At 39.1% G+C, this 13452-nt stretch overlaps 1 long non-coding RNA gene across 4 annotated transcripts in view; it reads right to left on the bottom strand.

The window, feature by feature from the left end:
* Nucleotides 1-13452, bottom strand: part of LOC107833453 (uncharacterized) — a 107962-nt gene that overhangs the window by 22945 nt on the left and 71565 nt on the right. The gene's annotated exons all lie outside the window — the stretch shown is intronic.

The following is a 13452-nucleotide window of genomic DNA, read 5'->3' as shown; positions in this document are numbered from 1 at the left end:
CTCAAGCCAGACTTTTTGTCTAGATGATAAACTAACAATAAAAACAAATTCAAATGCTAACGTTTAGTCACAAGTAAACAGCAACGAAAGCAGATGAATGTCTGTTTGGCGTCTTATTACATAGATAACATGTGATCAATATTTTAAAAATACTGCCGATTCATTATTTAAAGGAAAGTTAATAAAACCATAGACATAGACATAGACTTGGTTTCTCTCCCTCTAATGTATGAAACAGATCACAATACACTGACTTGTAGCTCCTCTATTTTTAAAGGCTCCAGGGCTTCGTTTGAAATTAAGACTTACTTCAAATAAATTGCTTAAAATATCTGAAGCACAAACTTGGTCACCACTTCAGAGGTGTCAAACTCATTTCCTCTTGTCTAAATCATGAATGTCCTCTAAAGGCCGGTCGGACCAACGTGTATTGATTAAACCCATTAACAAGCATGTCAAATATTAATAAATAGCTGCCTTTGTCTTCGATGAGTACTGTCTACAATTAAAAACATTGAACCTGCTTTCACATTGATGAAATTTGGCAGAATGCAGATTTTTTTTTTTTTTACAAATAAATAATGGTTTTATTCATAATTCTTCAGCAAAGAACAAGTGAAGCTGGTTTTAAATAGTGTTTCTAGAATGTGAATTAATCTCTACATTACAAAAACAAATCTTGCTTAAAATTCACTAGTGACTCAAAGCTGAGAGAGTTGTGGCGACAGACTTTTCCAGCCGCATGTCAGCTTTTAAAAATCAACATCTGAGTTTAATCATCATGACGGCTGCTTACGCCACAGTGCTGATTATCAACAGAGAAAGAAAATTCAATTCCACACGTTTGTTTCAGGGTTTCACTGCTAAACTTTATAAAACTCCAAGCTCTGAGAAGTAAATAATACTTCTTCGCAGGTTATCTCGGACATTTTCACATTAAATCTTCTCAGAAACTGATGACTAATAGATTTAACGTCTTAAAACCGTTTAATTGCAGTGTATGTGCTGAGTGTTTCCACATTTCCACATATCCATCACTTTGTTCTTGAGAACTAAAACTTTCCCAAGTGTGGATCATACAAAAGATAAAAATTAGATGGGGCATCATAAAGTTAATAGCATTCTCTTGCATTGTGGGTATAAGCTATAAGAACCCCACAGCTGTTGGTAAATGTGTTAAACTTTAAAGAGCTGGCAGACTGAAAAAGAAATAATCACTATTAAGAATTTTGGTAAAGAAAAAACAAATTTGATTCAAAATTTTGGTAAGTTTTTCCTTTGACGTTTTCCAAAAAGAGTGTTTTTTTTTTTTATGGACAGGAATAAAAGGTCTATAAAGTTCACTTTAAACATAAATGCCACTTTGCTGATTATTTTTCGCCACTATTCACAAGAAGTCTGTTTTTACCAAATATTTATACTTAATTCAAGCACATTTGATGATTTTTGCTTGCATTTTGTTGCTGTATTAGGATTTTATTACTTCCATAAATAGCTTAAGTATACATCTTTTTTTGTTCTTTTCTGTTTACTTTTTTACACAATGCAAATGTGCAACAGCATATTATGAGAGTAGAAATATAAAAGGCACCGAGAAAAGTGCATGGGATCAGAATTGGACGATGCTCAGCTTGATCTGCCACAACGAGCAACCGGCCAGTTGGAAGCTAAAAGAATTCAATCTTTTATTGATCAGCAAACGCACTGAGTCTAAGTGCTTCCAGGTCGCAGCTACAACAAAACTCTTTAATGTGGAAGATCTTAATGCAGGGAGGAGACTCAGTTAGTTCTTTCTTTTTCACTAACAGAGGTTTTAGAAAATGAAGTTAAAGAAACCACAGCGATGTAAGAGGCTGTTTCAAAAGAAACCATTTTTTATGACTTCACAAGATGTTTGTAATTTATTCAGGCTGTCTCAAAAGAGAGAGCAAGACGAAAGGCAGGTAACAGGAAGGCTGTGGAGTTGTGGAGTAGAACAAAATTGATTTGTGTAATCATTTTGATCTCTCAGCTTTATTTCTTATGGACGATCCACAACTTAAACAGTAAACTCTGTTATTGTGTTCATAAACAGTAAATCGGGTTTTACAGCAGCTGTTCTCTCAAACATGCAGTTTTAAGACACCTCTGTTGCCAATATATAAAATAATTCAGTCAAACTCATAGCAGAAAAAAAAAACTATTCATGTCTCATGTTGTTCTGAAAGAAAAAACCTGGAATTGGCAAAAATCTGTATTAGCAGGTCAAAAGCTTCACAAAATCCAAAACTCATTTACTAGCCACAAAACCCATCATATCTTGGTTAAAAGGTGTTATTGGAAATTTAAGAGGACTAAATGTGAAACTCTGACAGATGGCACAGAGTCAGAGGAGGGTAAGTTGAACAAACATTTTGCCACTGTAGAGCTGAGGCACTGTTACGTAAACCAAAATTAAACATTCATCGTCCTAAACTAAATCCAATTCGCGGATGACCCATATCTTGGATCGGACAAACCCATCTTTACTTCCTTAGACAGAGGACTTTAGTAAGCCTGTATGAAGCCCAAAGAGAACACATATACAGACTGTGAGGAGACGGGGAAAAGGACGACCTTTATTCTCATGAACTTAAAACTAATGCTGTCAAAGCAACTGCGGCTGTAGTTAAAGTCTAAGTAGAAATATGAAGTGGGATTGTTGGGGTTGAAGGGAGAAAATGAAGGACAAAGAAGGAAGTACATAGGGAGGAAGAGAGAGGAATGAGAGAAGAAACGGGGATTAGGCAATAAAAAGACAGATGAGATCAAGAGACAGTTCTGACACGCTCAGGCAGCAAACGCTCTCTGTGAGTCTGGGAGCAGCTGAGCGGAGAGCTTACACACCCACACAAACACACACGCTCTCATGAACAGTTGTGATGTGGTTTGCTGTAACTTTGTGCCTGACTGGATGTATATATGAGATGTTTGGAAAGGGGCTGCACTGTAGGAAGTTAAGCCAAATCCCCAACACCACACCCCACCAACATGAGGAGAAGGGGGCTTTTAAGGACTTTGAGCTTCTGTTGTGGTTTCTTTAATTCTCTTCCTCTGCTTTTCTTTCTTTTTTTTCCATCCAACTCTCACTCCATTTCTCTCCTTGCTGTCTGTTTCTCACTCTACTTCTCACAGGCTGTTTTTCAGCATTTTCCTCTCTCAAACCCATCCCCATCTCTCTCTCTCTCTCTCTCTCTCTCTCTCTCCTGGCTTTTGTTTGAGGCAATACAGTCATGAATAACATTTGCAGTGATCTAAACATGTGATCATGATTATATGGTGGATTTAAAGAAGCATGTGAAAATGCCCTTAGATTCATAAAGTAATTTCAGTCGAGATAAAGGGAGTACAATAGAAGGTTTGAGGCCTTTGCCAAATAAACGAGCCACTAAATACCTAATGAAGAAAATGATCAGCTCAGCTTTACAAACAAGTTAAGAACCTGATCTTTAAGGGATGTTAGAGCTCATATACTTTAACACGATCACATGAGGAGTTCATATAATGCCCGTAATAAGTATAGGAACCTCCTGTAAGACAAACCACATTACTCTGTGATGATGAGGTGGTGGGCTTCATGGAGGTTTGGGGCTTCTGTTGTGGTCGCTTTGTTCTTCATTGCTGTTTTACTTTTTTCTCTTTTTTCAGCAGATGATCACAGGATTCATCATTACTCAGTGTCTTTTACTTGGCTCCCCCCAAATCCCTTCATCTTTGCGCAGAGTCAGATTTCATCGCACTTCAATCACTTAAGTGCGTGCATTCGGTAGAGCTTCATGTTGGACTTATTTTCTGTGATTACACATCATGCCAGTGGGATATTCCTAGAGTTGTAATGATTATGTTACCTCAGGAGATGATACACAATACTGAGTTCATGAGTGCAATGTCAGATTTTGTTTTTAAAAATCATGACTTGTTCTTTGTAAACGCTGTAATCAATGTAGAATACTCTAGTCAAGTGTATTCAAGGGCAGTCTATTATGGTTTTCAAGCTTGTCTCAGTCCAAGGCCATGTTCACACAGCAGCCTTTTATGCTAAATTGTGATTTGAAAGTGGTGAAAACTTCACCAGTCCCAGCATACTGTAAGTGTTGAAAGCCAACCCAACCAGAAGACTTTCATTTGTCAACGATGCAAACACAAGAGGGGAACTTAAGATATCCTCTTACTGACAAATAAAACTCTCCAGCATCCATGTGGGCATTCATCTTTAAGAAGTTGGATGCTGAGATACAAACTACATAATGCTTCCTAAGATAGATTTTACTTTCCGACAAGAAATACTGTGATGTTTCAAAATCGCTAAATCTTCTCAGACGTGTTATTCCTCAATCCCTTTTAATGATAACACTTGTACAGAACTCAGCCAAACTGTTTTTGACTTTATCACCAACCATGAAGGCCAAAAATTTCGATTCACCACTTGCTCTCCCAAGTTTATTTTATCATGCTCAGCGGTATTCACACATAAACATACTTCCGTGACTGCATTTATACACACATGGAGTCCAACAATTAGATTTCTTGTCTGTTTATACACACACAATCAGCCGTCCTGTGAAGCTTCCCCACACCCCACGCTTCTTCTGTTTTTCAAACCTCAAACGCCCACATGCTGCCTCTTGATTCAATTAAAAGACAGGAAAGTCTGGATTGTGGCATGCACCGACTGTAGAAAAGTGTCTCACATGGCTTGTGTGTGTGTGTGTATGTGTGTGTGCGTGTGTGAAACAACCCTTTCCAGCCCATTTGGGAGACCCCAACTCCGAGCAGTGCCCATATAAATGCCAACGAGGCTTAAATTCACCTGTTCGTTTCCCGTTCCATTCGGCTGTTTACTTGTGAAGAAAAGGCTGGCATGCTTTAACTTCTCTGCTTGAAGAAGAGACCGATTTCCGACCTGAAGGTAGATCTCTACCTTTCTACAATTGAGAACTATGGCCTAGAACTTACAGGCTTTCTACCAAAACGTTTCCATGGCTTAACTTCTGGAAATGAAAAGGTTTGATTTTCAGCTGCCTGAAAGCCAAAGCAGTTAATGGTTGATCCACCTCCTCCTCCTGTATTTTTCTATGCTCGCGAAGGATCACATTGCCTGAAGACAGTTTAATTCAACAAACAACGTTATTATCCCTGCAAACAGATGCCTTGATATCACCACTTTAATTTATTAATGCCGTTTGAAACGAGGAGCAGTGCTTGTGAACGCTTGTTGTAATTGCAGTCCTAATCAGCTGATCTCTCTTCAGCAAAAGCTGTGAATGTTAAAAAATTGACGGTGTGAAAGAACAGTTGGAAATGTCATTCATGGATTCGGTGAGAAGCAGTCGGCTCTGATTGCATTGACAGACTTAACCTCTCTCTGATTGCTAAAAAAAAAAAGACTACAAATAGTCAGTATCCTGATGGTGACAATCTGCAACAATTAACAACAAAACTACTACTACTCCTAAAAGATGTTGTTTTTTGTTTTTTTACCTCAAAATGTAACTGAGTAAATGTAATTAGTTACTACCGACTTCTATATTTGACTAACGTGGTTCTTTCCTCTCATTCAGCAGAAAACTGGTGTCAACTAACCACATGTTTTTGTTTTTTTTGTTTTTTTTCTTTTTTTGGGGGGTGGGAGGGAGGGAGTTGGTGCAGAGTTTGTACCAGTGGAAAAACATACTTGCTAGCGCCTAGAGGCTCCTTAGAGGAGCTGATCCGAAAGACAGTCTAATGTTCCCCAGATAGTTCAACAACTGGTCAGACTTCTAGTACATTGATGTATTTGGGAAGGCCTTTGAGGAAGCAGAGCCATGTCTTTACTTGGCTCAGATCAAGGCAAATATCCGGTTACTGAAAATAACCCAATTGATGCATCAAAATGTCATAGAAATTAGTTATTCCTGTGTGGGATTAAAGTAATTTTCCCTAATCCACTGACACTGAACTAATTTAAGGTTGTATAAAATTTCTAATAATTGGCTTCCCTAACTCGATGTTCAATTAAAGGAAGTAATCTAGTATGTTAAACTGTATTTGAAGTTAAGACAGAGTCTGACTCGCACTGAGCACACAACGATGCTTAGTCTGTCTTTTTCTGTCATTAGGACAACAAATGCAAGCAAACTACCAAGTGCAGAAGTCACAACGTTGCAATATGCTTAAATGTGTGTAGGTGGCAAAGGGTCAGAAAGCACAGGTCAGAGTTATCTTTAAGGGCACCAAATTAGCACTCCTAACGATAACAACCGTAATAATAAAGAAGCTGCCGTTGTCACGGTTCAAAAGGGCAAACTGACTAGCTTATAATGATCAAACCAGCTGATTTTCTTAGCCACCACGAACACAGATGGGCTTTTGCTTCGAATGGAATGAGAGAACATTTGGAACATGAACATATTTTGGGGAGTATGTGCCTCAGTCTCTGTGTACCGTCAACATGACAAGGTGCTTGTGAATCTTCAGTGATTAGTCAACTCACTGAACATGTGCGTTTCAAAGCGTTTGCTACACTCAAAAGTTTAAATTACTGATTGAGTGATCTGAGGCTGTAGTTTTTGACCAGGGTCAGAGCTCGGTCACATCAGCAGCTAGGGTGATGGTATTGGTTGGGGTCTGAGGAATGCATCATGTCAATAAAGGGTCCCTAAAGAAGAAAAATGAAGAAAAATGAAGCAAAAGGGTTTGTGGATCCAAATGCGACTCAGAAAACTTTGTGACCTTCTCTGCCATGGCCCCTGCCTGCACATTGGGATAATGGATGGGTGATCTTTGACCCTTAAATACATTCTCGCTACCCTCACTCTGCTGCTCCCTGTCTTTCTCCTCGTCCTCCGTTTTTTGTTCCTCCACTGCCTTCCTGCCCGTCTGTCTGTCTCTCTGTCTGTCTCTCTTTTCTAATGAGACAGGGACTTTTCTCCCTGTGGGGAAAGAGGTCAGTGCTCCTGACACACACACACACACACGCACACAGATAAACATCCAGACATAGATGGCACACATGCATACAAATTCAGACAGGATGCAAGCAAACTTGTACACATCCATGCAGATAAAAGGGCAAACGCACACTGAGGCTGCCATTGCCCCACCATGCACATGTATCACACACTCACGCACACACACACTGACCCAAAAATCTCTCCTCTATTATGCAGAATATCAGTTGGCTGATGGTAGAGCTGATTATGCAGCTACCCTCTGCTTGCCCACAACTCCCTGGTGAATATCTGCCTTTAAAATCCACCAATCCCAAATGTCTTTTTAGCATATCAATGGAAAATTTTATATTCCTAAACAGTGGGACTTGCAAACGTACTGTTTTTTCACAAATTCTCCATCTCATTATGTCAGGGTAAGCCCATAAAAAAAATTTTAGAAAAAAAAAGAAAAAAAAAAAACATAAAAAGCAGCTAAAATAAATAGTTAGCTTCCGCAGTGATACAGATCTTCCACGTGTGTAATGGTGAATTTTCCACCTATTAGATTACATCCACATATTATACATCCAGGTTTTTCTCAAAGCTGAAAAAATCCATTGAAAGAAAGAAAAGTTATATTAATTAAAAGTAACGAGCTCTCACTAAACAACCTTAATGATAATACACAGATGTTTGTTATAGATATATTTTGAGCACTTGTAGTTCCATTGTTTTACCAAAGGCCACCAATGACCAGACACGTCAGGACAACACAGAGCCACACAGGACAAATAACATTTAAACACAACACCAATTAATATTACACACATATATTTTGACTTTGGGAAAATTTGGGACTACTCTGAGAGAACACGCTGTCAAAAGAAATTTAAATTGGCCTCGATTCAAACTCAAGAATCGTGTTGCTGCAAGGCAACAGTGCCAGCAATTGCAGCAATGTGTAGCCCTGTATCAGCACCTGGGATAAAATATTAAATCTACCATATTTTACAGAAAGCTTTCTGGTCAAGAAAATGTTTAAGGGCATTTTTCCCCATTTCTGGTGCACTTGGAAGCGTCAGGCAGAAAAGGCTCAGTGTGATTTCACAGAAGAAAAGAATAATTCCACTCCTTCCTCTATCCACTTTTCCTCCTTTCTTGGGAAAATTTCCTACAATGGGGCTTTCCCAATTTTTAATATTACTTAAAATAGCAAGCGCAGTAGAATTATACTACACCTGAGGGGAGGGACGGGTAGGAGGGGATCTGGGGGAAACAGGCCGATATCTCGAGAATGAGTTCATAGCTCCACAGCTGCAAACCTGAGAGTCAATCTTCTTTACCTGCATATGGCATTTATCTCAAATTTGAAATCCGCCATACGATGTAAACGACTCAGCAGCTCCACGGTAACTAAATTCAGATGACTCTCCCAAATACATTCACTCGGCTGTGTCCCAGAAGTCTGAATTTATAGATTGTTCCTGTGTGGAAGCGAGGAATAGTGACCTGAAGAAAGATTGCTTGCTAAGCAGGAAGCAAAGTAATCTGGCCCTCTAGGTACACATACATGTGTGCACAAGCCATATGCTCGGATATTTATCTGTGTATTGCACTCTTGCGTGTGTGTGTGTGTGTGTGTGTGCGCGCGTATTTGTCAGTGTATGTTGCTCATGACGAGATGTGAATGCGGTCCCTCTTGCAAGATCAATGATTATACTATGCATCGCCTTTCTGCATGTTTCTTGCCTGCTAATTGAAAGGCCATCTGTGGAGTACTGGGGAGGTTTAGTATGGGGTAAACTGCCAGGCTCATTATTTGAGGAGAAAGTAGCCCTCAGAGGGCAAAATAAATTAGTCTGTGTCCAGTTTAACCTTCAGAGGACTCAGCTGCTGTAGTTAAGGTGCACGAATGTACCATACTGATGGATGCTCCTGAGCAGGCTTGCACACCTGTTCTAAAAACCATGTGGTGCTGGAATGGAAAAGAAAGAACAGAACAAGGTACCAATGTTCTGTGAATGTACGCAAAAGGCAGATAACGGATCCCATGTTAAAGTGCTTTTTGCGTGCGACTGTACCTGCTTTTGCTGCAGTGGGTCTGGAAGGACCATAAACATGGAAGCAGACTTGACCCGTGTGTCTCAGCAGTTTCCTGTGTAAGCTGAGCTCAATATGCGTGTTTGTGGGGAAGTGGCCCTGTGGAACTTCTTGTCACTCCTCAAGTCTGTAGAAAACAACCTCTCTACTCCATTAGCTTTGCTCCATGTCTGCGAACTGGCACATGTGTGCGCCTGCCTTTATGTGCAAGGGACATTCCATCTGTCTCCTGTCACCAGCAATCCTCTCTGTATAATGAGGGCCTGTTAAGATCTAGGGTCATTTCTCCAGAGGTCAGGGTTCACTCTTTCTAAAGGTGAAAAGCCGCCCGGGTCGGGTTAGGTGTTATGTGACACTGAACACGCACACAGCTGCATGCAGAGTCTGGTATGTTCAGACAAGGTGAAGTTTTTGGGCTATGTTTGTGCTGGTTTATGCAGCAAAAACATTTGCAGCACAGTTGACTGACACCGAGTTTACTTGATTTTTGTAAGTGTGGGTGGCAGGCCTCTGATGACTTCTGGAAACATACATCCATATCTTTAAAATGATAGCGGTATAAACAAAAATATTTGCTGCACAAACACTTGACACCAATAGTGCATAATTTGAAGTTGAGGGAGCCAAATTCATCCAGGTTGTTATTCTGCCTCCTTGGATTCCACTTTCCTCCACATACCATCTCTCACATGGCTTACAGAAAAGTGCAAATGTTTTTGGTTTTGGTTCCCAAAACTTTATTTTTACTAGTTTTTCCATAAAGGATAGTTTTGTAGAGTGCCCTGTCAATTTTTCCACTCAAAATATAGATCATTGCAGATCCTCGTGAGTTCCTACTCTGATGCTTTCCTTGCCTTGCTTGTCCATTTCCCTCCATAACTATGTCTTGGCAGCTTTGCAGTTAGTCCATACTCTTTCCTTCTTCAGATGGCAGATTGAAAAATTATTAGTGAGACGGTTAAAATTTGGGAAATTGTTTTTAACATAACCATGCTTGGTTGATTGCATAGTTTTATTTAATTTCAGTGATTTGGGAGTAAAGAGAGTAAAATACCAACACAAATGTAAATTTGAATTTGCATTTGGAAAAAATAATCTATTTTTTCTTCTGATAATTATGAAAAAAAAAAAAAATCTTGCTTTTCTTGCCAGCCTTAAATTTTAGGTTTCACATCCTTGTACAGCCTGCGTTTCTTCAGACTTCAAGACAGATGAGACAAAGCAGACTAAAAAAGAAACCAACAAGCTTAGTCAGGAAAGAAGAAGAAGAAGAAATCCATGACGCATGATTTATTTAACTATATCTGCTACCCTAAACTTGAATATAGGGAAAATCTAAGTTCACCCTCTAAGTGAGCATAGGGGCTTATTTGGCTTATATACACAGACATCGGTTAACGTCCACATAAGCTCATCGTGTTCTTGCACCAGTTCCAGTCCTGCCAAAACAAATATCACACACAAGCACCTAGTCACCCTGGCCAAGCAGTTAAAAGCAAAGTTTCCACCCTCTGGCTAAACCCAAAGCTGTCCATAACTCAGCTTGTGCTTTCAAGTGATTTCACCGAGTTCCACTTCACTGTTTGTATTGTTTTTATTTCATTTTCTGTACTGCTGCATTGGGGTTTTGCTGAGTGAGCTTTATTTCTGTACATCGTGAGTAGACTGGTAAAACAAAGTCCACTGTGCCTGAGTTTTTTTTTGTTTTTTTTTTTCCTGTGTATTTTATTTTGATCTTTCTTTTCAACAATAGTTAACATGGGAATGATAACATAAGACCAATAATCTTAATACAGTTTAAGAGAATCACCCATAGATGAGGTGTTACAAATAACAAAATATATAACCCTTTTCACAAAAACATATTTTATATCTAACAAGTGCATAGGATAGGCTAAATTCAATACCATACTGCACCTGCAAAACTATATCTTCTTATTTCCGACTTTGTATTTTATTGTGATGTCATGTGATGGATCAACACAAAGTAGGACATTGTCATGAAAGTGACAAAAAGACACAGTTTTACAATCCTTGTGTGGATTGTTTGTTGTGTGCATTTTTGTTCAGCTCCTGCACTCGGATTCTCCTGCATAGAAATTAGAGCAGCCAAATCCATTCAGAAGTCGTTTCATTATTAAACGGTGTTACACGCTATTAAATTTGATTTTAGTGCAATTACAACTGTTCTGTGAAAGTCCTACATATTGTGAGAGAACATGAATTTAAAAAAAAAAAATTGTAGAGACCTGGAATCATGCCTAGTAGATCAGAAAAAAATGTTATGGAGAAGTTCAAAGCAGCGGTAGGTCACAAAACCCTTGCTGAACTCTTCTGAAATCAATCATCTGAAAACCTGCAGGCCTATGAAGAGATGGCTTTCTATCTGAACAAACAGTCTTTGCCTTGGGATGGCATTAATCAGAAAAGCCCTGAAGAGCACCACTTCCGGAGGACATGCAGATGTTTCACTCAGGTGGCAAAATTTGTTGTTCTCATGCAAGAACAACCAATTACATTAAATTAAGAAAGTAGCCAATATTTTTGTTGTCAGTAGTTATCAAGACCAGTACAGTCATGCACATTTGACATTCTTTGTATTTACATGCTTTTTTTCATCCCCTTTCTGTCTTAACAGCTGTCAAATATAGAAGTAGGTCAGGTACGTGGGGAATATGTATTGGAATATAGGCTGTAATAAATCTGAATGTTTGCCTCTCACACTGAACTGGTGTTCTAGCTGAAATATTTTTGATCATGTCTAAAAACATTCCTTGAAAGTCTGCTCATGTTTTTCCTCCTCTGAACTGCTAAAGTTAAAGAAACTCACAAAAACTCACAGCCCCAGACCCGCTGGGGGTCTCTCTGTGTGTGTGTAGGTGTGTAGGGGTGCGTGTGCATGTGTGTGTGTGTGTGTGTGTACGGGGGCGTAGGGAGCCTATGTGGATGTGCATATGTATGAATGCATGTCTATCTCTTCAGTTCAGCAGGATACAGGAGGTTAGAGGAGAAGGTTAAAGGTCAAAGCCTGACTAAATAATTAGCAGATAGACTTCCCAGCGACACAGTCATGCATACTTATAAGTACAGCTATATGCGTTGTTATTTTTGAAAAGTCTGGACAGTGTTGTCCTTTATGGCCTCCTTTTCCAAAAACACACTCAAACACGTTTCCCTTCCCTGCCTTCCTCAGTGGCACTCAGACATCGACCCCTCGGTGTGCACAAATAAAGTGTGAGTGCTCTTCCTGCTGACAGGCTATCGGTCAGGGAACGGTGGCGAAAAAATAGGGAGACGAGAGCAAGAGAGACGCATGGCCAATAGATCTACCCTGCAGTCATCAAAAGGCCAAAGGTTGCAATAAAAGCCCAATGACATATTATACACACACACACACATATATATATATATATATATATATATGTGCATGCACGTTTTTTGGAACCACTTACCTTACACACACATATAGAAACATAAATAAACACACAATGGTGTTCATCAAAAGAAGGTCAAACTTGGAGGGCAGACAGCTGGCTTGGTTGTCTAAGAAGAGAGAGCAGACAGCTGGGGAGCAAGAGAGTCTGGAGGAAAGTTTAGAGAGAGCACACAATTGATTTTTTACAACAAGGCTGAGAGGTGTAAGATCTTATTTCGGTTGTTCTGGGTGAACTTTATCTTGATGTCATATTTAAGGTGTTTGTGACCACTTTGTCAGGATGAAGTGATAAGAAATGGAGGCAGTGGAAGATGAGTTGTTACAAAGAAATCATAAATCTTACAAAAAAAAAATGAAGATGGTAAAACAAAAACAAAACAAAAAGATCCAGTAACAAAGCTAGTTATTTCATAGAGCCACTGAAAAAACAAAGATAACACCAGTAAATACAAAATTATTTTTCAACTGAATATGACTAAGAAACAAAGTTGTCTAATCCAATTTGTTTTTATCTAACAAATAATAATGATGATGATAATAGTAGACCTCTAAATCTAATAATTGCTTGTACCACCCTTGAGCATGAGCAAGGCAAGTTTATTTATATGGCACCAATCCTACTAAAGTCAATTCATAGGACATGTTTAAGATGATCTCCACCGGATTTATCCCTGAAGTCTTACTAGGCAGCTTCAACATTTATTTGCTGCATAATCCAAGTGTGGTTGAGCTTAAAGTCGTGAACTGACATGTGGACGTTCTTTTTCAGCAATTCTGATGGAGAGCAGATTTAATGTTCTTTTGTGATCTTCTTGAAAAGGTTATCCACTGTTCGATATTTTCCTCATTTTGTCGATAATTACTGACACTGTGTTTTGCCTATGGAATGACATTAAAGCCTTTTTCAGACTTGTGAATGTCAGTCTCTTGGTTTCTCATATGTGTGTGTGTGTGTGTGTGTGGGGGTGTGTGTGTGTGTGTGTGTGT

This window comes from Poecilia formosa, unplaced genomic scaffold (assembly GCF_000485575.1).
Source record: "Poecilia formosa unplaced genomic scaffold, Poecilia_formosa-5.1.2 Scaffold0, whole genome shotgun sequence".
Lineage (NCBI taxonomy): Eukaryota > Metazoa > Chordata > Actinopteri > Cyprinodontiformes > Poeciliidae > Poecilia > Poecilia formosa.
The sequence above is the reverse complement of the archived record's forward strand: the minus strand, read 5'-3'. Positions and strand labels throughout refer to the sequence as shown.